Genomic DNA, 26374 nt, shown 5'->3' on the forward strand with positions numbered 1-26374 from the left:
AAATGACCGGCAGCCAAGAAGATTCATTCAAGTATAGAGGTTGCCAAAGCATCTGACCTCTTGATTCAATGGAGCAAACCCTAATCCTCACAAAATGGCCAGCAGCCCTGAGCTGGGGTCTCCTTGACAAAATCATACAATACATGACATCGCTACCAATCAACCTATTTTTAAGTGTACAGGGTGGGGCACTGGACACTGCCATGTATGACATACAACATCCATAATGTAAGTGCTTTATTTACAAGTTCCATGAATACTTTGTGTAGCCAAGTGAATGTGAGACAATGCACTGATTTTCCCACCCACCCCCCACACCTTTTCTCTATCTTGCCATATGAATTGGTCTGTTATCCTTTGTAGTCTCATTCATCCTGGAACCAAACCACCTTAATTCCTTTAGTCTGCCCCCTTCCTCATTACTACCCCCCCCCCCCTCTTCCCCTTTTCTTTCTACAAGTTTACCAGTTAATCCATTAATTGTGGTCTCTCTCCATACCTCCCTGTACTATCCATCCAGGGAAGCATTTCATGAAGATTTTTGTCAGTAATTTTTCGCCAACAGATGATATGAGCTATTGTAAATCACTGCATCCGATTCGTCAATGCAAATTAGTTGGTGATAATCACTGACAAATCTCATGAAATGCTCCCCAAATCTGCCAATCTTCCTTCATTTCACATCATTTCAACATTCAAAAACATGACTGATATTAAAATGTTCTTAATAATTTCATTTATACAGTATTATTACTAATGTTATATTTTTTTCTTTTTAATCAATAACCTATTGCATCATTTTATCATTGTATTTTTGCGTCATTTTTATTATTACTTTTTTTTTTTTTGGGGGGGGGTATTCTTTTCAAATGAGCAGGAGCCTGAGCAGATGTAAATGGAATAATTTTGCAAATAAATGCACCGTTTTTCTGTACATATACAATAGTGTTTCTATGAACTTCAATGAACACTGCATTGTTAACATTCAGCAATAAACCAGAAGGAAAAAAAGTAATTTTGTGGTTTCTTTTCATTTCTTTCTTGTTTTTATTGATTCCCCTTCATTTATTCACCGTCATAGAGGAACCAAATGATTTGGTTTGCGTATGTATCCATCACTTCTTTCCACAGAATTTTGAGAGACAAAGCTATTGCATTCAGAATGACAAGATATTGTGAATCTAGATCTAACAGGTCGAACCCTCAAGATAGACTCGTCCTGAGGAAATGCACCTTACATCCCACAATGCACCATCAATCACCACAATACAATGCATGTTCCCTAGTAGTGAAGTGCAATGTCAAATTTCTGAGACGGCACCCCATAAAATTTCCAAAACTACTTTCCGAATGAATGAAACACTTTCTTCAACAAAAGGAAAATCAAAGGAATTTCAGATACAGCACCAAATGAAAATTTCCACAGCTCGTTCCAGACTAGATGTAGGAATCCAATGCTTTAGGCAGAAGGTCAATGACAACTGCTACAATTTTCTCGTAGAAGAAATGTCCATTTCACAGATGGCAACAAACAGAACTTCCAAAACTCATACAAGAAACTACTGGATGAACTTTCAAAACTGGGATACTTTATAGGCTGGATTTTGCCCCTTCGTCCCTGCCACAATTATTGATCCATGCAAAAATCCTGCTCAGGCTGTTCAAGGTACAACAATCCTCTTTAATTGAATACCATGCCATGGTCAAGTCTCGAAGAATCATTTGCTCTGACCCCTTGAGGGTGATGTCACCATGTTTGGATGCTGATGAGGCTCTTCAAGGAATTACAAGCATCTTTCAGTAATCATCATGGTCAGGACTTTCAGGTGTCAAAGAGTCATCCCTGTCTGGCTCCTTCCCGTATGTCACATTCTTCTACGACCACAGTAGGTTAAGCCTGACTTAAGATCATTTTTCAGGTCCAAAAAGCAGCTCTGGTTTGTACTGAATAAAGTTTTCAAAGCACAGGACAGAGAAATTGTAAATCTGAAAGACAACCTGGACAACAAAATCAGATATGCCAAGTTCGATCAAACCTTCCCAAATACAGCAACCCTTTTAAATTCAGCCAAGTGAATAAATGCCATTCTCATTCACACAGGATATGACTATGACTTGAATGTTCCTCAAGGGAATACTACCAGATAATGCAATGATCAATTAACCATGGAAAGAATGGAAGATGGAGAGTTCGGAAGGTTGATAATCTGGTGGATCACTGCCCCACCCACAGACTGAAATGTGGATGAATCCAGATGGTAATAAGCTTAGCTAGCAAGAACCATGCAGATCAGTGCTGAAATGTCTACCATATAATACAATTATGATTATCATTCAGACCACCTGTAAGGCACCATGTATTAGTAAATATATCCAAGGCACAGATCCCTCATAAGCTATCACCACTTGAACTTCTAAAGGATTATATTCAACTTGCAGATTTTCCAACACCAAATGCAAAAATGTCACATGCAATTGAAACAATACTCCGGAAGTGAGCAGCACTCTCTTCAAACATAGGTCAACAGTTCCTCTCTTCTCTTCTTTGGAGTGCAAACCAGTTCTTGATCAATCTTAATCAGTGCCACTCAGGAAGCCCAAAAGCCATTTTGGCTGAACTGCTCCATCAAATAAATTTGACAAACGTGCAAAACAGGCACACTACAAAATATCAATAAGGGTCAACTAGAAACACTACAGTGGGCAAGGCTCTTGAAAAGTAAATAGCACTTGCTGGCAAGAAATCAAAATTTGGTATTGCACTTCTAAAACTAGATTCCAGACTAACTTGTATTGCAGTGATTGAAGGAACATTCTTTACCTTTACACATTGTGGAGAAACCATTGAAGCACACAATCCTCATAAAAACGGGTTCAACTTTTTATCCAAAGTTGAGTATTAAACAGTTTTTTTTTATAGTTTTTGGCAAACAAACCGATATTGAGAAGCCACCTTCATCACAATATCATTATCATCCAACACAGGTCTGGCTAAATCTCTCTCATTCTGTGTTTACACGATGGATACACACTCGGCATTTTCAAAAAAAAAATTAGGTTCATGGTGAATGGGGATCATACCAAACAGTTTGAAAAAGTAAAATTAGTCTGTCTGAAAAATTAATATGTACGGAAATAGGGGGTAGATTTATTGCAATTAATTCACACTGCTCTATCATGGCTCTGCAGTTAATTTTAAAAATAATGAGATCAAAGTCTGTAAATATATATCAAGTTCCTTTAAAATGATTTCTTTATGTCTTATTAGCACATTATTATATCAGTCATGGCAGATTATGTTGCGACAATGTGAAACAAAGAAGAATTTAGAGCAGCAGCTAGAGCAGATAGTACAGAAAGGTATATAAAGAAAGACAGCAATCAATGGATCAACAGATAACGCAAGTATTGTACTGTAGAGGAGGTTTGTTTTTTAAATCCCCAAAAGTTTTTCTAATTGCGTTCACGAATTATATTGTTTTGATACATTTTCATACAAAGAATATCTTTCCAAAGATTGGATAGAATGTCATGAAGGTGCAATTGTGGCAAATGTGGATAAAAAGCCCAATTTGTATAAAAATTGCTGCCCAATATTTCCAAACTAATTATTTCCCTCAGTTACAATTGCTGGAAAAATGATTGCATTGTCTCACATACTCTAGGCTACACAAAATATCACTGAAATCATCAATAAAGCACTTACATCATAGATGCTGTATACCACGCATAGTAGTGTCAAGTGCCCTTCTCTGCACACTAAAAATAGATCTCTTGGCAGTGACATCACATATTATGTGATTCTGGCAGGAAGATCCCAGCTCAAACCAGACAGGAAACCATGTTTGTGAGGTCTAGGGCCTACTCCATCAATGAGGTCAGCTGCTCTGGTCCTCCAACTTGAATGAATCTTCTTGGCTGCCGGTCTTAACATTTTATTTTCAAGAAAGAGAAATAAGATTGTGAATACAAAGCAAGTATAGGGTACAATCATAAACTACATTTATAGGGCAGGTCCAAGCTATCTGATGTGACAATATGGACAGTGATTTTCAGTTTTACAAATTCATGGGGTTTTTTCTTTCTGGAATCCTGTAACTCTGTTTTAAACTTGATCTAATATGGAAATTCCATTTTGTCATAGAAAATGTACAAAGCAAATACATTAATTTTGTTTTTCAAAAGTAAATTCAATGGATTTTAGCATGAAAAGTAAAGAATCAAAACAAATTTTGAATTACCAGTAAACAGAATATCACTGTCCCTAGAACGTATGACGTAAAAGTCAAATCAAAGAGGCGTTTCACAAAGATTTTAAGCGTGACTGAAAATTGCTCTTAAATTTCCACTTGTGTGTGGAAAATAACAGATCACCATATTGGTTGGATCAGAATCAGAGGATACACTATACTGCATACAAGTACATGTATCAATCAATGAGACTCTAAATACTTTTATAGGTTTAATTAAGCATGACATCTAGTCAGTTTATAACTCTTTGTGAAACACTTCCCAGAAATGTTTTGTTAGTTTCATAATCTGTTCATTAATTTCAAATGATTTCATATTTATAAAAGTAATTTTCAAATATAGACTATATACTACAAAAAACCCCACATGACTGGAATCATAAATGGGACCATGCAAAGTTTGATAGAAAAAGATGGGATTCTTGACTGCACGCCATCAAAATTTATGCCTCTGCTATTGCCAGGTCTAGAATATATTACACACCCAACTTCTAATATTTTTAATTAATGACATTTGTGACCTTTGACCCCTGATCCTGAAATCTGATAAGATCATCCTCTTACAAATGCATACACCCTACCCCTACCCCTACCCCTACCCCCACCCCATCCCCCCCCCCCCCGACATGTTCTACGACAAGTAGACCCAGGGTAAAAAACCAGAGATAAAACTCAATAGGGAAAAACTCTGGAAAAACCTTTGGATCCACTTTTGCAGAATAGTCTGCCCAACCCCCAACTCTCCCCACCCCCCCCCCCCCCCCCGGACCAGTTCTACGACAAGTAGATCCAGAGTGAAACACTAGAGATAACACTCTATGGCAAAAAACTGTGGACAACTTTGGATCCACTCATGCAGAAAAGTCAGTACAATATAAACACAAATACCAAATTCATTAAGATCAAATTGGTTACTATTAACCCCACAAATATCTCCAAAAACTATTATATTCCTACACTATAGGTAAAGAAATGATAGCTTGGACCTGCTCCTTAGAGCTACACAAAAGTCATCGTAAATATGTATCCAAATATCCAAATGGGTTCATCAGTTCATCAGTAGTGAATGCATATATGCGATTCACATATTTAATACTAAAATTGTTTTCAATAATTGAATTAAAATTTGAACTGATATTTAGTCATTCAGTCTGATGAACCCAAACCCCCCTCCCCATTATTAAGGTTTTACCTTATTCTAGATATTCATGGGAGTAATGATCCACATAGCATTACACATAACAGGAAACATCATCTACACTCTATCAATAAAAACTTGATCTGGAGAAAGCCCAGTTAAAATAGGGCCAACACCAGACACTAGAGTGTAGATAATGACTGGCGTCAAGTGCAAATCCCTGTATTACTATCTCTATCATGAATACTAGGAGCATTATCAACACAAGATGGGTGCTATATGAAGTGTTTGGTGTCGAAGCCATTCTAATGTTGATTACACTTCACGCAAAGACCAGTAACTGTTCACACCAGACATTCTGTGTAAATAAAGACTTGAAGATTGCTGTCATGTCCTTGTCTCTGGTAGACTATCCCTCTGATTTCTGCTTCGAAGATGGTTAGCACCAGATAGGGGGTGGATCCATATTGTACACCGAGTGACAGGACTGCAAGTGTAAAGTGAAAAGAAACAAAATATAATTCTAACAACATTTTCTTTTTTTTAAAGCATCCATCATACTCTGACACATGTACATGTAAATATTTATCTATTTAAGTCTGTATTGAGACAAATGTACTACCAGTAGATGCCTGTCCCTTTTCAGTTTGTGGTATTTACAATCTTTTACACATGCAACCTCGATATGAGTCCAAAAGCTCTCTTCAGATATATAATTCATTGTGCTTCCACATCAGTTTAGAAGTAGATATGATTTTTGTTATTCATAGTAGGAGTGGATAACAGTGATGTGCTTTGGCTATTTTCCACAAATGATTTGAAATGATCCTTCTTCTTTATTGTACACAAAGAAAGTTAGTGGATCTTTGTCTTTGTGCTATAAATGTGTTATGTGCGTGTTAAATGCAATGAATAATGGAATCAAAAAATTATCTAGATACGTTGTTGTGGTATATCGCATTTCAGCTTTGCTTTTAAATAAATATTGGACAAAAAGTATAAAAATGTATGTATCTGAAACATTAGGACCACTACACAGCGAAATCATTAAAAAAAACTTTGAAAGGGGTACCTTTTAGAATAGATTAACTGGGAGGGGGTTGAATTGACCCCCGCCTCGACGCATTTCGTCACTTTACCACCGCGCATATTTTTTTGACCGCGCCGCTTGCTGACTTTTTACTTTAAAGTCTTCCGCATCTTTTGAGACAAAATTTGTATGTGGTTCCGAAATTATGCAACATTCTGTAAGTGAATGTCGGACCGAAAATTGCTCAAAAATATGATTTCATGAGAAATGTACACAGTCATTGCAAATTGTGATTTCAACAAAAAAAATTGTAAATATATGATTATTTTTACTTTGTAGTTTACATTTGGCTCTATGGGCGTGCAAATTTTTGTGGCAATTGTCAAATAGCGGTCGAGATCTAAAAGGGGGGTTGGGGGTCAAATTGACCCCCTACTCAAGTATATGAAATTGGTATGAAATAGCCCAGTTAAAGTAGGGTTAAAATCCTTCAAATATCCAAAAATGGGACCTCAGCTTTATCATATCATAACAAAGATAACATAAAAGACAGTTAATGGTGAAAATATTGCATATAAAGAGAAATAGAACAATAGTTGCTCAAAGAGTTAAGATTAATGCAGGGTGATCAAGTCTACTGGCTGTATAGCACAAATAAAATGTATGCTTTTTGACTTACGTTCAACCAGTGCTTTCACAGCCTTCACCGTCTTCTCAGCCTTGGGGGAAGTTGACTGGTCCTTCATGTTTGGCAAGATGACAAGTTGTTTCGAAATCCATTTGTCCCTCTACTAGCATTCTCTCCCTTGTTATAATGGCTAAAGCCAAAATGACACAAAAATCAAAGAGTATTATTGAAATGATGATAATACTGCATGATTTTATACAAAACGCTTTCGCAAAATTTTCTTACTAATTAAACCATAACAGCAAGAATGCCTCTTAGATCTGCTGCCATCTAAATTGAACTTGTATAATTAATACATGATCAACTGAAAGGCTGGTTGTTTCCAAAGCATGCACACGTTCTGAGTATTTGTCAAAATACAAAACTGATGTTGCAGAGAAATGAGACCTTGTAAGAAAGAGATATGATCAAAAGTTCTTAAAGGTGGTAGAGGTAGAGGGAAAGGGAAGACTGAGTGGAGTCCAGAAGTGGAGGAGAGTTATCAAAGGCACATCAACATGTAGAAAGACTGGAAAAGATCTGGAGAGGACAAGAACAGTCCAGTTGGTGTGTTATCTGCCAATTTGAAAAAAGCCTTCCGTGCTAAGCTTAGATAGGCAAGAGCTGCTTGCAGGAATGGTCTTCTGTCAAGAATTGAGGAAGCCGACAAACATAATGACAGGCTGTTCTATACACTAGTGAAAGAACGAGGCCCTAGCTCTGATGTGCACCAACTCAACCTTGGAAGTCTCACCTACTCTGGGTCCAACATCATCCAGGGGTGGACTCGTCATTTCCAGGATCTTGCCACCCCATCTGACTCCAGTTCTACACAGGCTCTGAATCCAACTTATCCTGAGAATATGGACTCCCTTGTTATACATCATCCACAAGGGCTTGACCATCTCTTCACTTCAAAGAAGCTGTCCTTGGCCATTTCTTCCTTAAGGCCTGGCAAAGCTATTGGACCGGACAACATCTCTTCTGAGCACCTAATGTACACTGGTTGCACCACTATAATCCTTATCCTCGTCGTGATGAACTGGATGATACATCTGAAGCACATTCCTCTCAGCCTTAAAGATGGACTTCAAAGGTGGGAACAAGAATCCAACAGACACAGGAAATTACAGGGGTATCACTTTGACTCCAATCTTAGGAAAGCTGTTGGAGTTGTTGGTAAAGCCCAAACTTGCTCAACACTTTATACAAGAACATCAAATTCCAGACCCGCTGCAATTTGGTTCTCAACGAGAGAGGTCCTGTACTCTTACAGGTAAAGCACTAGACCTTGTCATCGAATCGTACAAGTCCCTCAACCAACCTCTGTGCATAGCTATGTTGGATGCCCAGAAAGCATTTGACAGGGTCTGGCAAGATGTTCTCCTTTCGAAGATAGCAGCAAATCATCCATCTCCAGTGCTACTTCATACCATTACTGAATTTTACAACAGCTGCTCAAGCAAGGTATTCTGGAAGGATGAAGTTGGTCCCTCCTTTCCTGTTCTTCAAGAAGTTAGGCAGGGGGGAGTGCTTTCCCCCATGCTGTACACTCTCTACATCAATGACCTTATCAAGCATCTGAGGGAGTGTCATCTTGGCTGCTCAGTCAGCAACATATACATGTATGTTGGGGTCGTAGCCTTTGCTGATGACATTGCACTCCCTAGTAATGAGCCCATGAAACTGCAACAGATGTTGAACATCACATTTCAGTATACCCAGGAGTGGAAGTACAAGATCAACCCCTCCAAGAGTGCCATCATTGTGCTTAACATCTTCAGAGCAGTGGTAACTCTTGGCAGATCAATGGTGAACCGATTGTACAGGTCACCTCCAACAAGCACCTTGGCATCGTCAGGACTGACAATCTTCAGTATGACTACGCTGCATCAGCCGACGAAGCAGTACATCTTCTTACTGACATTATCCCAATTAGCCTGTTGGTCACCCAGGAAAAGCTCCTACTCCTGGGACAGATCTTGAGCACTGACATGGACAGGATAGAACGAAGGATGCTTCTTCATGGTATCTGTGCCAACACCAAATCCATACAAGAATGGCATGCTGCTCTTCAACAACTCAGCCTTCCCTCACTTGATGAGCTTGTAAGGAAGCCCCCTAACTACCGTCTATGGAAGCGAATGGTTCAGTTGGCAGTGATTCAGGTGTCCGAGGCCAGACAGCATAACGCCCTTACCAACAAGAAATCCTTGTCCTTATGGACTAGAACTCCTAAACCAAAGGCGAAGGATCTGCACCCTGGGCACATTGCCAATCCAAGTCTGAGGTCAGCCATCACCATTCGTGCTCAGATTTCTTGCCAAGTCTATCTGACTCAAGCCAGGCTCGCCAAGATGGGCAAAGCACCTGATGATTGCTGTCGTCTGTGCATGTCAGCCTGCGAAGATGTGTAGCATCTGGTTGCTACGTGTCAAGCCCTAGCACCTGTCCGACAGGATCTCATCCAGCGGGTTAAGGCTAATACCAACACCACGCAGTTTGGACCATGCTTTGAATCTACCCCTGCTCTTTTTGTTGGTCCTTTCTCTACCTCCTGGGCGTATCAGCAACAACACAAAAGCCCAATTACATACGCTTATTCTATAATTCTTACGCAACCTTTACACAACTCGCCAAAATCTACTCAGTACTTCTTCATGATTGCAACTTAGAGCCTTCAGTGAATTTTTTTAAATTTTTTTATGTACTTAGTTGGGGACCCTTTTGTGATCATAAATAGCATAAAATAAATCCATTTAAACCAACAAAAGTAAAATCGTCATACATTTATGATTTTTGGTTTAAAAACACAATTTGCATTGACTTTGTACATGGAATCACATTTTTGAGCAATTTGGATCTGACATGCGCTTAACAAATATTACGTAATTTTAGAACCGCGTACACGGGCATCACAAATTTGGCCTAAAAAGATGCGCAAGACTTTACAGTAAAAGGTCAGCGAGCAGCGCGGTAAAGAAATTTTGCACGGCGGCAAAGTGACAAAATTTGTTTAGGGGAGTCAAATTGACCCCCCCCCCAATTTAGTAAGGTTTAATGCACTGCTAAAATTGTCTAAGTAAATAATCATAAACACTAGCTGCTCAACTTACCACTGGTTCTGGTGGCATATTTACAGGTACTTTCTTGACCTCTGACCCGAGTTTGTTGAGTTCATCCTCCATCATGACGATGACTTCTTTACAATCTATCTCCATATTCCATGCTTCCTTTTCAGGCACTTCTACCGGATGACCCCTTTAGGGTTATATTTTCATGGATAGCACTCTGCTTGCTGCAGAGAGAAAAATGAATTTAAGATAATATTTATTTCTTGGTAATAAATGTGAAAAATGTATCAAAGTGATTGTGAAATTATGCTCAAAATGCACCTAAGATTTGGTGTAGTTTTCTCTAAGTTAGAATTATTAAAATGATGTAACAAAAATTCTTCAGTTTGAGGGTCACATGCATTGCACACAGATGAGCCTGTATATGTATGTATGGGACTACAGACATATTGTCAACCCAACAGTTTCAGATGCTATTTTTTATAATTGGCAGACAAGCAATCATTTGCAGTTGATAATTTTTCCCAAATATAAAAAAAAATGTAACAATGATTATTCCAACTTTCACAAAAATTTCATTAGCTCTTACTGCTAGAATTGAAGGGAGAATTATACAATACAATACGTTTAGAGATATACCGTTTCTACTGATTTGAGGTAAAAAAGTGAAATGTTGATAGACCTAAATAGTCAAATGCATCAGAATTGCAATAAGTATAGTACACTAAAAATAGATTATTTATCCATTTTTGATTGTCAATATCTAAATTACATATTCCTGATTTTTTTTAAACATTTTTATTCTGCTAAAATGGTAGTATTATCTGGTAATTCCAGAACAAGGTTGTGCACATAAATATAGGAAAATTATTGGAATAAAACAGTTCAGATGAAAATATGCAAAAAAGTTCCTATATTGCAACTCGCAAGTGATGATTGCTACGGAATAACATTTAATCGTGTTATTAACTATACATGTAGTATAGACCAATTCTAAGAAAGGTTCTTTATGTGGAATTTATAAACATAGAAAAAAAAAAAAATCAATTGTCAATTAAATTTACCCTGCTACCTTGGAATAGCTTAATGGGTTTCTATTTACATGTAGGCTACACATAACAAGAGAGATCATAATAGGTGGTAGTCTGAAATCATAGTGTATGCAGATTTCATTCATTAATTGATTTGATTAATTAAATAATTAATGCACTCTTTCATAACAGGACTCTATTAATCCACATGCAGAGTTGTGATTCCTGCATTATCATGAGCCCATTGTATGTGCATTAATCTATATAATGAACTGTCATACATGTATTTGATTTAAGACTACTCAGGTTTTTTTGCTTCTTGAACCAAGATGGTGCTATAACTCCAGCTGATTAAAATACAAGTTGCAAACAAAATGACTAATTAGGCCCAATCGATACATAATGCAACAATATAATACTGTTACTCACAGGCAAATATAAAACTGAAGCAAGAAAATTGAGAAATTTTGCTTAATAATGAGGCCTATGTATAAATGCAGCGTATATCTTTAAAATCTGTAATACACATTATATATTTTAACTTTAAAATGGCCAGGATGGGGGGGGATGGGATTGAATTTATGACCCCCCTTACACTTTTCGCGACCATTCTGGCTAAGTTAGTTGACAAGGCAGAGTCATAACTGGAACAAAGCCATGTATTGGAATATATCATGTTCAGTTCAATAGTTCAACTCAATTCCTAACTTGAATAGTAACATGTATAGCTCCCATTTAACACAGATGTGATGTGATATTTTTACACTTATATTTGCTTACCTTGACATTCTGATCGATCTGATTGCTTTGCGTCCGAGCTTTGCAGGTGAGCTGATGCTCAGGGGCCCATTTCATAAAGACTTACAACTATCGTAACTTTGTCATTATTGTAACTTCCATGGAAATCTTGATTATGATTGGCTGCTGAGCCTTATTATCATGGTAGTTGCCATAACGGCAATGTTACTTGTAACTCTTTATGAAACAGGCCCCTGATCTGATGTCCGGAGCTGCCGCCGTCTAGTCGTCAGGGCCATGGGTCAGTGTGATTGGTCTTGGTGGTAGGGGCTTCACAGCGGTTCAGATCTGTGGGCGTCAGGCTGAAGTGAACAAAACAAATTCATAAATTAATTACAAAATGGTTCAAATTGATTGTTTATTGCATATCCATTCTACTTCACTTTTAGATGAAATAATGTAGGAATTTGTACATACATAGGAGAGGGCTATAAATGGGTGAATTTTCATTTCGCTGAAGGAACAGTTTTTTTGTGTGTTCCTTTAACCCTATCTCAACATGAAATACATGTAGCAATATTTTGGTCTCGGGTCCGAGAAAAAAAGTGTGCAAACCCCAAATCCAAGATGGCCGCAATTTCCCCAGAAAATTACATTTTGGCCCATAACTTTGTTATTTTGTGGGAATTTTCACATGATTTTGGTGTTTGGTGTATCATCGTTTGTACGGTACCGTACATGTATTCCTGGAAAGGACTGAGATAAAATTGGATAGAGGTAGAAAAGAAATGTAGAGGTTAGAAAGCAGAGCATCTTTTGGAAAAAAGAGTGTAGTCTTAAAGAGGATTGACAGGAAGGACGAGCTATGTTTCCGTCGACAGTGCCAGATCTGACTCATCAACGCTGAAGTATGGCGTTTCTCAAGGCTATGTCCTCGGCCCGCAGTTGTTCAGCATGTACACTTCGCCTATATCTCACATCATCAAGAGGCACTGACTCCAGTATCACCGATATGCAGATGATACACAGATTTACTGTACCGTCAACTCATCTCAAACTGAGGTCAAATTAGGACTTCAGCACATTGAATCCTGTGTAGCTGACCTCCAGGAATGGCTGTTTAATAACTATCTTAAGATGAATGAGGACAAGATGGAATTCCTTGTTGTGGGATCTCGTCAACGAGCCAAAGTTACAATAAACCATCTAAGAATTGGCAACTCTTTAATCAAGCCTTTTGATCAAGTGAGAAACCTTGGAGTAGTGTTTGATTCCTCACTTACAATGGAGCAGCATGTCACAGGCACTTTCAAGGCTGCCTGTATCTCTATCAGTAATCTTGGAAGGATCCGCAAGCATGTAACTAAAAAAGTTGCTGAACTCCTTGTTCATGCCTTTGTAACAACCCGACTGGACATTTGCAACTCAATTTTGACTAGTTTGACTCAACATCAACTGCACAGACTTCAGCGTCTGCAGAACATGGCCGCACGTCTTGTGTCCCTTCAAAGAGAGTCCACATTACTCCAATTCTGCGTGACCTACAATGGCTGCCTGTCAACCAGAGAATAGCCTATAAACTTGGGGTCCTCGTATTTAAAGCGCTTAACGATTAATCTCCACCCTACATATCAGAGCTCTTATCTCAGCATAGACCAACAAGCATTCTCAGATCAGCAGATAAAGCATTGCTGACAGAATCTCTCAGCCACACAACTTGGGGTGACAGAGCCTTCTACATCTCTGGACCAAAGCTGTGGAATAGCCTTCCCCAATTCATCAGGAGAGCAGAGACCCAATCAACTTTTGAGTCTTACCTGAAGACTTTTCTGTTCCCCACTCCAACATTATTGCAAGAATAACTCAATTGTAGCATTACTAGGACAGTGCTTGAACTGAATGATGATCCTAAAGCACTGTTTGAAGACATTGAAATTTGTGACATATTTCCTATTTTTGAGCAAGCGCCATGAGCGCCCAGCTGAGGCGGATACCGGCGCTATACAAGAACCCATCATCATTATCATCATTGTAAACCAGAAAGAGAGGAAAGCTTGAGGTATCACGGGCCTAAAACATTACCCATAGACTAGTGTGTTAAAGTGGCGTTTTAAAAAAATTCATAAAAAATAAGGATGAAATTTAAGGGTTGAATGTTTACTATCAATGGATAGGATATATATCTGACATTCCATATCTGACGAGAAAAGGGTACCTTGACCGGCTCATTTGAAAAATAAATCGGCATTTATGAAGACTACAACTGCCAGGATCAAATTCATCACTTTAAACAGTAAAATGGCCCTACTTCTTCCACAAGTAAAAAAAATGGTTCCAAAGTGGTGATATAGCTTCCCAATTTGGAATAAGGAAGTTCAGAAGTTACCCTCCCTAGAATCAGTGTTAGATTGTAAATCATATTCATTCATTTTTGTCAATCAGCAATCTCAACTTTTAAATTGAGAATGGGTTGGCTTGAATGAATATCTTTTGCCTGCCAGTTGTAATTAGGCCCATATTCATTCATTTTTGTCAATCAGCAATATCAACTTTTAAATTGAGAATGGGTTGGCTTGAATGAATATCTTTTGCCTGCCAGTTGTAATTAGGCCCGTGTAGCCTTGAGCAGTAGGCAGGATGAGATGCTTAGGTGGAAGGCTGGTTGAGTTGGAGGGGTGAGAGAAGTTTCAGTGAATGAGAGAAGGCTTGATTGAGTTGGCTAGTGGGGGTGTAGAGCAGGAGCGGGGAGAGAAGACTTGACGTGTCAGGCAGGCTGACTGTCCGATTGACAGGTTAAGTTTACATATATTATTTGTTGTTAAGTCTGAAAATCCTCTGATGAGATTTCAGTCTATCAGAAACAACGTTTGCTTTATATATATTCAAATTTAAAGTTTTGCATAAATTTGAATATATTATGAAAACTTGACTGGGGTTCACAGAAGTGTAATCAAAGAAATTTGGTGTTGATAAGCATGATCTCGTAAACATCTACAAAGTGTACATTCGTCCACTGTTGGAGTTTGGTGTCCCGGTCTGGGGACCTGCAATCACTAAAACACAAAGTGACGAAATCGAAAGACTCCAAAAACAAGCTCTTCGTATGATTTTGTATCCGTCATCTCTTTCATACTCACAACAGGTCACTCTTTTTGGCCTCCCTGCATTATGTGAACGCAGAAAGGATCTCATCTTGAGTTTTGGACTTGGTCTTCTCAAGTCTCACCGCCATCGAGACATGTTATCCCCCACACGTCAATCTATTTCGCAACACAGTTCGGCCCCTGCGTAATGCGTATCTTCTGGACTTATCGCGCTGCAGAACCCAGAGATACAAGAACTCAACGATCCCTCATGTCACAGCATTATTGAATGCTGCTCTGTGATATGTCGAAATTGGATATTGCTATGTATGTGCCTCTGTATGCCATTGAACTCCATGTCAACCCTTGTTCATATTTGTATATAATTTGTGTGTAAAAGGATTAAACTGTTTTCTTCCCTTCACCCTTCACCTCCTATTTCATAATTTACATAAGTTTTTTCCCCTCAATTTACATTGAAATCAATCAACATAATACATATCCCAATATTTTGTGTGTTTTTATCGGTTATTCTATTTTCTATTTTTTTTTTTAATGTATCAAGTTGAAATTCCATTTATCGGTGACTCTTCTTTTATGCATAAATTGATCCACTGACCCCTAAAACATGGGTAAAGACACTAAAGGCCTGTGAAAGTGCCACAAATTGACAAAGTTATGGTAAATTGTGATTTGGGGAAAGTGGTGGCCATCTAAGATTTTGGGCAAGCACTTTTTTTTGTCAGACCCGAGAAAATAAAAATGTCATTTTATGTTGAGATGGTGTAAATGAACACATAAAAACTGTTCTCTCTGAAAATGATGAAAAAGGCTATTTTGACCACTGCATAGGCATTGCCCACCCCTAGTATCAATAAAGAAGTTTTTGACTAGGCCAACTCTCAGCTGAATATCAATTTATGATGGCCCAACAATTTCTTTGCCAATCAGAACATATCAAAGTTAAAGAATAGACAGTATTTCATATGCTATTTTTTCAAAAAAATTTCTCACCTTGAATTCTTGATTGCCTGTTTAGTATTAGGTCACCGGTGAGCTAAGCTAATCTAACAGAGTTACTGCAGGAGACACAGTTGGGTATCGTAGATTGGGTATCGTAGACAGCAAGTTAAAATCTGGACCGTATATCTGAATTATAAAAGCAAAATTAATTTATGAATCGATAGTAAAAATTAATAAATAATTTATCATCTATACTGCACTCCCATTTGCACCTCAACATAAAGATGGAATTAAGCATTAACTACACTTATAAATCTATGAAAGAGTTCTTAATCTGACAATACCAGAAACTGTATAGAGCTTCAATAATATCTTGGTCAATTGGGAGGCAGCGTAGCTCAGTCGGTTAGAGCGCCTGTTCCGGATAAGATCGTAGATCTCAACGTGCATGGGTTCAAGTCCCGCAGCATGCCGGAAGACGTCTAAAAAAAAAAAAAATCTGATGCTAGCGTTGTGTTAGCGTGCCTCACCGCTGTATTCAGTGCAGGTGTGAATGCAGTTGGAAAACACTCTGTCCATCGGAAAGGACGCAAATGTTGGTCTTGTGTATAGGAGAGTCACAACCAATGCACGTTAAAACCCCAATACAAGAGTAGGGTGTTTACCTAGTGTATTGCACCTGCCAGTCCCCGGTACTACAATACTGCAAGAATCTTCAGGATTGAAGGAGGCAGTCAGTGTAGCTTAGATTTCAAAACATCGTGTCACTGGTCAAACAGCATGAATATTTATATTATATTGGATGGCTCAGAAAATACCAGAAATATTCCAAGAGTTTGGGAAAATATTTTACGAATCAGTGGAATATTTTCCCATATTTTCCCAAACTCTTGGAATATTTCTGGTATTTTCTGAGCGATCCAATATAATATAAATATTCATGCTGTTTGACCAGCGACGCGATCTTTTGAAATCGGCCGTGAATAATTACGTGTGAGGAATTAGATGGCCCAAAATCACCAATTTTGAGGATAACCGGAGGATGGACAAGGAGTGAAATAAGGGTGAAGAGTAAGAAATAAAGCTATTTTTCTTTCTCGTTATATTTTTTTTCTATAATTTTTTTAATAAACCACCATTTGATCCCACCTTTTGTCACTCGGTATATCCGAACTGGTTCACCGTCCCGATGTTCGGGCAGGTGGAACGTAGACGTACATGTAGTGTAGCGGTAGTGAAGTAGAGTGGAGCCTGCACGAACATCGCTCGAGGTAGTCCTTTCAGAGCAGATTTAATTTCAACGACTTGCAAATCCTTAAATCGGTCAATATTTAGCATTTTAGAGGCATATTCAAATGCTCTTTGATATTTCGTTGTCACTCTTCGCCAAGAATCCACGGGTCGCCATTCAAGATGAGCTCATGAATATTAAATTCAGACTAAAACCATAGATGGAGTGACCGGGAATTACAGGCCTCCGCCTTCTTCCTGTACTAGATGATGATGATATTCAATATGTCGTCATCACTCACACTATTGCGAGGTTAGTATATGCTATACCAACCTCGCACAACCAACGTGTTTTTGTAGTGGATTTTAGAGTTGTCGTTAACATCGCTTCATAACGTGAATGATGTCAAAATCGAAAGCAGGGATCGAGAGGGGGGGGGGGGGGTGGAGCCAAAAATTTCCCAGTCACATGGTATGAAAATGATATCTTTTATGATTGTCCACGATCATTAGGGCAAACCCCTGTGTGGCAGTATAGGGTCAAAACCACTATCTCGGCGCAATTGCGTCAAATTCGTGTCCCGCATGTTATGGGTCCAATTAAAAATAAAATCGATATAGAATGGTCGAGTTAAGCTATTCTATTTATTATATGAGATCCATTCTTTAAAAAGAAAGTCATATTATTGACCTTCTTTTGGTATATAATGAGAAATTAGCAAACCCATCCGTTGTAATAGTGAAAAACAGCGTGTCGCCGGTCATATATTTTCTAAATTTCTGTATCTTGCCAAAATAAAGTAAAAAGCAACTGCCCTAAAACTAAATTAATATGCATATAAGTGATCCCTCCACAAAATACAATCAAAAGTTTTTGATAAAAATGTTTTGTTTTCACATGCGGATAAAACCAAATGTGTCGCCAAATGTAGTGAAACTTACGTTAGCGTATTTTAGATCAATAATTAATTACTTTTTGTCATCGTAAATATGTTTATTTTTATTTATTTGACACCTCGGGTATATGATAAGAAATGATACTTATGTACTCCCATTCCTAAGTAAGAATAATCTTATCAAAACCAAACTAAATGCAATTTATAGAAACGTAGCGTTAAGAGATGAAACTTACGTTACCGTTTTGGGGTAATGTGTATAGACCTTAGATGCTGATATGTATATCAGCAGTTAGCATTGATAAAAGGAAAGTCAGAGGGCCAACAAAATCATACTTGCAAAGAGCAATTTTGGATCAGCAACTATTTATTTACCCCATCATGTAATTTACGTTATGAAACTTACGTTACCGTATATGCAGACCTCGGCCTTTTTGGCGTTAAAAGAATTTTTCTCGATATATAACAAAGATGAGCCATCTACGATCATTCTCAGAAAGCCTAGCAACAACTTTTTCAAGTCTATGGTGGATCTCGTCCCATTTTTCTAATCCCTTGCATCAGAGGCTGACTAGTAAGTATTCAATTTCATCAAATTTTTTAAAGGTTCTACTCCCCTAAATATTTGAGTGTAGTTTAGGTGCAACCATTAGTCAAGGGCTTCTTAAGAAGTGCTAGAAAATCAAACAAAAGTTTAAGAATGTGAAATTACTCTTCAATCAATTTTTTATACCTTGATAGCTAGTAATAATAATGTAACGTACGTTTCAACTCTAGTAACGTATGTTTCAAAATAGAAGTTGTCCCATACATAGATGATATAAGGGGATTTAATCTTGCTAATCGTAACTTTATGTTTATAATAAGCTAGTACTACATTCAATTTCATTACCAGTGGAATTTCGGGAACAAAAAAAAAAGAAAAAAGTACAATTACTATCACTTCAAGCAGTGTTTATGTTCCGTTCAACTTTTATTTTCATGAAATATTTAAAGATAAAACTAGCCCTTTAAAAGATTCGGTATTTTGTTACACTGTCTATACCTTTCTTACATTAATACTTGCCAATATTCTTCATAAATAAGATCTCTCTCAATTGGTTGAATTAAGGTATATAACAAAGTTCATATGCTAATATTTTATCCACCTCATTATAGTAACGTAGGTTTCAAATTATAATAACGTAGGTTTCAGGATTTGGTACCGAGTTTTGAATACTAGTTAAGATTTTTCCCAAGCCCATGATCAAATTTTATTTTTCGCAATATAAAGGAGGGGCGTATATCGGTTTATCGAATGTATTATTGTTGATTTCCTTCCCTCAAATTTCTTTTATATATATCAATTTTATATAATTGCCTTCTTAAAAAAATAAATATATATATATACCTTAATATTTTTGTAATGAAAGAGAAAAAAACTATAAATAGCAGTATAAGGCATATTTGTGTAAAGAAGTTGTTGATATCAATTGATAAACGCGACACCTTTTAATAAGATTTGGAATATAATAATGGCATTTCCCCTGCCCAAAATGGTAACGTATGTTTCAAGATTTCATAATTGAAAACATAACATACAATATAACCTTTCTCTTTTTATTTTCCCTAAAGGAATGGCTAGGAGCAGGGCTGAAATTCAGGCTGCTTACAGGCAAAGGAAGTGGCAAAAGATGGGGGAAAATGCTTACTTACAAGCGGAGAGGCAGAGGGTGAAAAAATACTACAAACCGGTGGATACGCTCACAAAGAAGAAGGTCCAAGAGAGAAGAACGCAAGTAAATAGAAGAGTACGAAAGCATAGAGATCGAGTTCGTCGGGTAAGACAGGAAATGGAACAAAGAAGAAACATGAACATAGATGACGTCGGATACACTGCGGATGACGATTCTGCTATCTCGGACATATCCCCTGACATATCTAACCAGTTAGGCCTTACTATCAAAATGCCATTCCAAAAGCCAAGAAGAAAACGAGTGAGTAGGTGTTTGAGCAAGGCTCATAGAAACATTGAACAGCTCACACTGAAACTACAGGCGGCAAAGAAAGACAAGACAAGACTAAAGAAAAGGTGTGAGAGGCTGCAGAATAAAGTCATGACTTCAATGCCAACAAGAAAAGAAGTTAAGAATACACCGCGATCCCGTACAAACTCTCAGCTAGAAGATGAAGGAATAGATCCAAGCCGTGTTCCTTCAATCAGAAAACGATTGTTATTCTCCAATGCAATGATGGAAGAGATTCAAGGTTCTTCTAACACAAGCAGAAAGATGTCTGATCGCCGGATTCTTCACCAGCTGGTAGCTGGATCAAAGGTTCTGAAGAAATACCGCCTATTAAAGTTGCTCCGGACGGAAACTGGATTGGGGAGACGTAACCTTTCGAAGGCAAACAAACATACCAAATCAACTCAACAATCACGACCAACCTGGACTTCTCTCCATCTGGAAGTAGTAGAATTTCTGCACAGAGATGATGTATCACGTATGTGTCCGGGAAAAAAGGATTCAAGCAAGGGCAAAGACGGAACCAAGTGTCAGAAGAGGTATTTGACTGATTATCTGTCTAATCTTCATGAAAGGTATCTGGCAGAGACCGATGGGAAAAGAAAGATATCATTGTCAGCATTCAACCGCGTGCGACGAACCCTATGTCCTCACATTAAGCCTGTCCAGTTCGCCTCGAGAGATCTTTGCCTTTGTCAAAAGCATCAGAATGTTGCATTGAAGCTCAAAGCACTACAATCACTAGGGGGAACTGTAAATGACAACCCAGATGAGTTCATTAAAGAACATAATGAAGCTCAGGTAGATATTCTCCTCAACAACTTGCAGTCAGAGCAGATCCAATTTGATGAGTGGTCAAGGGTTGAGGTAGATGGGAGAAAGAAAATCCAAATCATCCGCATATCTCAAAGTAAACCTGACTTTATCAAGCGCTTTCAGAAGGAGATCCAAGAATTCAGGCAACATGTTGTCAGAATCAAAAACCAATTCAGAGCTTTGCTAGATTGCAATAATTCTTTGAAGCCAGATGAGTGCATTATCCAGATGGATTTTGCCGAAAACTATGTCTGTGTTCCACTTGAAGAGGTCCAAAGCGCCTACTGGTGTCAGGATGGGGTGACACTTCACCCAATTGTCGTGTACTTCCGCAACGACGGGAATGAACTAGTTCATCAAAGTTTTGCAGCTGTGTCTGATGACAGAAATCACAACACTTCCACAATACTGGCAATACTCACCAAGCACATGCCAAAGCTCAAAGAGCTGATACCCCATCTCCACAAGGTTCACTACTGGACCGACAGTCCTACATCGCAATATAGGAACAAAACAATGTTTTCGTTGGTGAGTGAGCATGCTGATATCTTCGACGGCATACATGCTCAATGGAACTATTTCGAGAGTGGCCACGGGAAGGGTCCGTGCGATGGGATCGGGGGTACCATCAAACGTCTTGCAGACACTGCAGTGAAGAGACGGGCAGCAGTTATCCAAGATGCCTACGACTTTTTCGCCTGGGCCTCACAAGAACGCCACGAATGCTCAGGTTCAAAGATCAACTTCTTCTTTGTAGCCAAGGGAGACTGTGCTGCAGGAAGTCTTCTCATTGCGGAGAGGTGGTCCAGTGTGAAAACCTTTCCTGGGACAATGCAGATGCACGCAGTGATTGGCCATGACAATGGAGTTCTTCTCAGAAAGTTGTCCTGCTACTGTCAAAGCTGCTATGGCAGTCGGGAAGAAGGCCAAGTTGAAACGATGTGCGAAGGGTGGAAACACAATCGTCTCCTTTATCGACCGACTACCATGTCAACAACAGGTGCTTCTGTTACACCACAGAGTCCAAGCAACACAAGCATGTCTGAAAATGATGAGTCCTCACCAACAACCAACGAAGCGTCCTCGGGTACATATGGTGTTGACGACTGGGTTGCTGCAGTTTATGATAAGCAGTGGTACATTGGCAAAGTCCTCAAATTTGACTCTTCTGATATTCATATTGACTTCATGGCAAAATGTTCTGGTACCCATACAGGGGGGAAATACAAATGGCCTGTAAAAAAAGATGCAATATGGGTGGCATGGGACAAAGTGTTGTGTCACATTACACCATGCTTTTGTGATACTTCTCAAAGAATTGTCACTTTATCTCCAGAGCAGAAAGCTCTGATCGAAGAAGCCTTCAAGGCCGTTGTCTGACTTCATAGATCTTTACTGGAATGATTCAAAAGGGGTTTTAATTTTTATGGGTTAATTGATTAATTGATTTCCATATAAATCATTGGCCATATGTTTATTGTAAGAGCTATAAGAAATTAATATCATACATGCAAAACTAGAGTTAGGCCTATGTGATTAAGTTGTAGGGATATCAGATTGATCTGCTTCCAGTCTTAGGGAATTAATATTCAAGCATAAATAATTGATATGTGAGTTATCTTCAACTCCCTATTATGTTCCTCATCATATCATGGGGGGTTCATTTCTTCTTGTTTTTCATCTTGTGTCTACTTACTGCAATCTCCCTTTTCCTCATTTCATCTCTCTCTCTCTTTCAACATTAGGTTTTATGGTTCATCCACAATTTCAAATCTTAAATGTTAGCTGAGTTAAAATAATTATTTTACATTGTCAGATATTGAAGTTAAAATACGTTACTCTTTTTAAAATAATTTTATTACAAATTTTCGCTATGTAAACGTAATCAAAATTTGCTAACAGAAAATGGGGAATTGATATAAAAGTCATCGGGAAAATAAAGGTAACCACGTTTTGATGATCAATCACATTTCCATATGTTTGACGTATAGTTGATCTATAAGTGTTATAGTTTATTCACAATTTCAAATTGGTGTTATAGTTCTTTCACACTTTCAGTATTTCATACCTTGGTAAAGTTCAAAAAGACAAATTGTTAAATTTTAAAGTTGCAATTTCTTGGCACATTGGTGTTATATTTCATCCAAGCTAGCAGATTTTTAATGTTAGTTGTGGTAGGACAATTGTTTAGCATTGTCAGATATTAAAGTAACATACGTTACTATTTTCAAAGTAACTTTATTTCTACTTTTCACTCTTTACATTTAATCAAAATTGCAAACAGAACGAGGGAGTTGATATAAATACCATTATCTGAAAACACAACTGACCCCGCGTTTTGATTATCACTCACACTTCCACACGTCTGGCACTTTACATTTGAATGTAAAATGCCCATATTCTGAGCACCGTGTAATCTAAATTTCCCGTGGATTAAAACCATTTTGTGATAATAGTTGGGTCCATTTTGTTTCATGATATTATTTGAGAATGTAACCAATCAACTTTCAGTTATTTTTGTGCATACAATTCTAAACCTTCGTAGTTATTTTCAGATTTTTAGAACATGTAATTTACGTTACCTTTCATGAAACCTACGTTACCATATTTAATGAGACAATTACATATTACATGCTGCCCGTTCGTTGAATTTGATGAACATCCTGTAAACTTAATCATTACATGACTTTATAAATGTTTAAATCTTACCTTTATCTTTCAGATTTATTGTTCGAAGTAAAAAGATACGATTCGTGATTTTGACAGTCAAATTTCTTTATAGAAATTAATGTTTTCAAACTTCAATTCCCCTCAGTGGTTTTCGCAATCAAACTCAAGGGAAGTAATAGACCATTATCGTACAATTTTTGGCACCAAATTGATTATTTCAGAAGTGGCAAATTAGTTCTACTCAATAGAAATAGATTTCACCACGACTATTAAAGGTGTAATGCTCTGTAACGTAGGTTTCACACTGAATTATACATGTCATTACGAAAACGTGAAAATTTAGTCAATCAGCAAAATTCAAAAGCCAATAATCAACGGATATTAACTTGACAATACATGCATTCTTTTCATAATAAAATGATATGTGTTGAACAAAGTTTATTTTTCTGATTTGTTGAGTTTCCAATTGCGCCGAGATAGTGGTTTTGACCCTATAGCGTGATGAGTAAAAGAAAGAAAGAGGGCCAATGTAGGCCTACATGGAGGGTGGGAATAAAGTTGCTTTATATGTTCCAAGCGAGTGAAGCAAGCGAGAAAAAACCTTTTCGTGCAAATCTAAATTTGAGATAGATATCTTACCTTACATTTTTCCTTTTCTTTTCATTAATTCCCTTCATGCATTTCTCTTTTATCTTGGTTGGAGAACATTCGGGGGCCATCACTGGGCCTAACCCTTCCATCGTGTACCCCCAGTGCAATATCAGCAGGTGGGTCTCGATACCTCTGGATATTTAAATGAATTTTCTCAAGTAAAATTTGACAATTCTAAAAAAAGGTTCTTACCAAAAAAACCCGGTCATTTTGTCTCGCGTAAAGTTTGACAAGTTAAAAAAAAAATGGTCACTCAAAATGAAAGTCATTTTGTCCGCGTAATATTCGGCCCCCCACAAAAAAATAAAATAAGAAAAGGGAAAGTCATTTTGTCCACGTGATATTTGGCACCCCCCGCCCCCCCCCAAAAAAAAGGTTTTAACTATAGTATCGGGCTAAAGTAATGATCAAAGGTAATTTTGTCTCGTGTAGAATTTGACAAATGAAAAAAAGGTTGTCACTAAAAAAATGAATTTCATTTTGTCCCGCGTAAAATTTGGCAAGCCCCCCAAAATTTAAAAAAAAAAGTTTCTAACTATTATAAGGCTCGCAGGTCATTTTGTCTAGCATAAAATTTGGCAAATAAAAAAAGGTTGTCACTGAAAAATAATAATAATAATAACAAATAGATGTATATTTATTACCCAGAGTAACCAATTCAGTTCCGAAAACTGTTCTCCCAGCGGGCCCTGCTATTATTACCCAAGCTTTAGCTGGGCTAAAAATGAAGGTCATTTTGTCCCACGTAAAATTTGGCAAGCCCCCCCCCCCCAAAAAAAAAAAGGAAAATGGTTTTTAACTAATAGTGATCGAAGGTCATTTTGTCTCGCGTAAAATTTGACAATTTTTTTTAAAGTTGTCACTAAAAAAGAAGGTCACTTTTTCCACCGTTATATTTGGCAAGCCCCCACCCCCATAAAAAGTTTGTCCCTAAAAGTGATGTATAGAAAGTCATATTGTTAATTTGTTCCCAGTAAAATTTGACAAGCAAAAAAAAGGCAAAAAAGAGAAAAGAATATGAACGAAATATCCCCATTACAAATAATGCTGTGATTCTCATAAGGGAGGGGGGGGCACATAACTAGTATTAACAAAATATTTAATTCCAAAATGTTTACTATAAATCTCAAAACGGGAACGGGCAGAAAATAATGCTCACCCCCGAAATAGCGAAATAGATACCCTTTTTTCAATATTTTTGTGTTTTTGACACCCTTATCGCGTTACGTACGTAACGTTCCCTATCTTGAAAAAGACATCCTTTTTACATGTTTTTTTGGTCGCGCAATGTAAGTGGCCCCCCGGGGGAAGCAGCCGACAGGGCCTCGACAAGAGGCTATTTAGACAAGCGGAACCTGCACGAACCAAGGACTCAAGTCAAGGAGAGTGATAACAACTGATAATGATATCTCCTTGCACGAACATCATTGAGTCGAGGTAAAAAAAAACACACACACACAAATCGACAGGTGGTTCCCAATTTCACAATAACGCCCCAATATTTATTCCTAGTAATTAGTCTGGTATACTCACCTCTAAATTATCCTGGCTTAATACAAGAAAGAAAACAACTTTCATAATCCACTCTCAGCTCGCTCTTGCAAAGTTGCATATGGCTTGAATATGGCGCCGCTCTTTAATTCTATGGTATCGGCAATTAGTCTTATTTGACAATTGCTGCCATTATATATGCCTGCTAATGATAAAATTATTTCAAATCCACTTTTTATCTCTTTCTTTCATTATATTCATCAACCTATTTTAACAGACTTAACAGACTCAAAATCAAAGGGAAAGAACGGTAACATTATATGTCATTTACTTGTTCATGACTTAAAGATACTGCGACTGACAAAACTTGAATAAGTTTTTTTAAATAATAAATACATTTTGATTATAATGTACCATGGAGCTATTAATAGCTCCATGAATGTACTGTATAAATTCACACCCAGATACAGGACAATCATGGAGCTATGTGTTTAATAGCTCCATGGGACAATTAAAGACATATAAGATTTCACTTTTTTTCAAGCTATTAACGTCAAACATTATCAAACGGTAGGTAAGAGAAAATATCAATACAAATGCAATGTACAAAAAAAAAATAGGCATAGACCTATATATGTTG

General features: G+C 37.7%; 1 long non-coding RNA gene across 1 annotated transcript; it reads right to left on the reverse strand.

Moving 5' to 3' along the window:
- Nucleotides 1–25864, reverse strand: LOC129272999 (uncharacterized). Its single transcript, XR_010295285.1, has 6 exons — nucleotides 25777–25864; nucleotides 16026–16160; nucleotides 11971–12290; nucleotides 10202–10383; nucleotides 7098–7236; nucleotides 1–5875 (listed from the first exon to the last, which is right to left on the reverse strand). It is a non-coding gene; the product is annotated as an uncharacterized LOC129272999 (long non-coding RNA).
- Between the last annotated feature and the right edge of the window lie 510 nt (nucleotides 25865–26374).

The sequence above is a fragment of the Lytechinus pictus genome, chromosome 12, assembly GCF_037042905.1.
Source record: "Lytechinus pictus isolate F3 Inbred chromosome 12, Lp3.0, whole genome shotgun sequence".
NCBI lineage: Eukaryota > Metazoa > Echinodermata > Echinoidea > Temnopleuroida > Toxopneustidae > Lytechinus > Lytechinus pictus.